The sequence below is a fragment of the Pteropus medius genome, unplaced genomic scaffold (genome assembly GCF_902729225.1).
Source record: "Pteropus medius unplaced genomic scaffold, Ma_sr-lr_union100, whole genome shotgun sequence".
In the NCBI taxonomy this organism is placed as follows: domain Eukaryota; kingdom Metazoa; phylum Chordata; class Mammalia; order Chiroptera; family Pteropodidae; genus Pteropus; species Pteropus medius.
The window spans coordinates 998,830-1,000,755 of NW_024347862.1; the positions used below are offsets into that span (position 1 = coordinate 998,830).

General features: G+C 31.3%; 1 non-coding gene across 1 annotated transcript; it reads left to right on the plus strand.

Moving 5' to 3' along the window:
- Window positions 1-1,322: 1,322 nt before the first annotated feature.
- LOC120615699 (U6 spliceosomal RNA) lies at window positions 1,323-1,426 on the plus strand. Its single transcript, XR_005656344.1, has one exon. It is a non-coding gene; the product is annotated as a U6 spliceosomal RNA (small nuclear RNA).
- Window positions 1,427-1,926: the final 500 nt, after the last annotated feature.

Sequence of the window (1,926 nt, forward strand, 5' to 3'; positions counted from 1 at the left end):
ATAAATGACTTGAGATACATTTTAGAGGTAGACTAGAATTACTGATGAATTCAATTCAGGATTGCAAAGAGGGGGAATAATTAAGTATAACTTCCATACTTAAAAAGAGTACTGGCAAAAGACTGGTTACATATTAGTAATACCTGTTGTGTGAATGAGAAAAAGGGTGTACAATAGCCACAACATGTACAGTGCCTTATAGTTTTAAAATATTTAAACCTCACACCTTATGATATTGGTAGCACAGAGTTTATTATTTTATTGTTTTACACATGTGGAAACTCTTTCATAGGAGACCAGTCAGAAATAAAAATGTGATGTGGAAAAGGGAGTTAACATAGCTAAAGAGGACAAATTACTCTTAAAAAGGGGGAGGTTAGAAGGTGAGAAGAGTTGGATTGGCGCAGTGGAAGAAAGCTAACACTGTTGGGCTGCGAGAGAAGTATGGATGAAGCACAATGAACTTACAGCAGGGTGGCTGTGGGTGCTAAATTGGACCTCCTTTTCACGTGCTTTAAGAGATATAAGGAGAATAATTATTTTTAGGGGGGTAATAACTTGAATGTTGGGGTATGCCTGTTTCTATGTGATTTTAGGCAGAGATTAAATTAATTAAGATTCCAACTTTAATGTTCTTCAGCTAATATAACTACTTGAGCATGGACATGAAATGTAATTTGAGCTAAAGCTGATTCTGGAAAACAGAGCATGATTTGGAGGCAGTGAAAAATGGATTTGACCAGTTTTATGTTGGACTTTGTAAAAGACAAAGTTAGACAGGTTCATCATATACAAGTTATGAAAGGCATGGAAAAAACTGTGAATTGAAATCTTTATTAGCCAGATTTGTTATAAGCTATCTCTCTCACTAAAAGAAATTTTAGAAAATATAGAACATTATTAAGATGATAAAAATTATCCATAGTTCATTACTAAAATCTTTAAATATTTTAGGATATTTCTTTTAGTCTTGTATATGGATGCATGTATATATGTGTGTAAAAACTTCATAATATAATTAATATTTGAAATGACACTATGTATAACATTTTATAATCTTTTAAAGTACTGTGTGAACATTTTTATATTAAACAATCTTCACAAAATTTTTTATGGCAGCACTGTAGTTCATCAGCATGTGCCATGAGTTACTTAAGCATTTCATTTTAGATTCTATTTTAGTTATTCTCTCATTCTCCTAATATATCGTGTTATTTGCTATTTTTGCCATTATACATTCAACGTCATTAAATTCATATACTAAATCTGTAACTAATAAATTTTCCAAAATTAGAATTACTGATCAAAAGTAATGAACACTTGCGCTCACTTCAGCAGCACATATAATAAAATTGGAAAGATATGGAGATTAGCATGGCCCCTGCACAAGGATGACATGCAAATTTGTGAAGTGTTCTATATTTTGGTTGTTAACTAGACTTGTGGTGTTTGTTTTACAGTAAATACAAATATGAAGTCATTTTGTTGTATACTTGAAATTGATGTAATGTACACCTCAATTAAAAAAAGTAATGGACACTTTTAGAACTTTTGGTAGACATTACAAAATAGTTTTCTAGGTTTAGCAAATGATTGGATTTCCTATTACATCACCTTCTCCCCAAAACTTGGGATTAACTTTTAAAACATGAACAATCTCATAGTTTTAATTTGCATTTCTTTGGTTACTAGTGAGTTTTATCAATTTTCATGTGTTTATTGGCTATTTTTCTCTCACACATTAAATGTATGTGTTCTCTCTATTCTGTCTTCATCATTTAAGACAGCTTGGACCCAACACAGAGAGAACTAAATAAATATTTTTACAATTGACTGAAAATCCATATGGGCTTCCACCAGGAACTAATAATGCATACAGTTCGTGGCTCCTTTTCTATTAATCTTCCTCAATTTAATTTTTCCTAT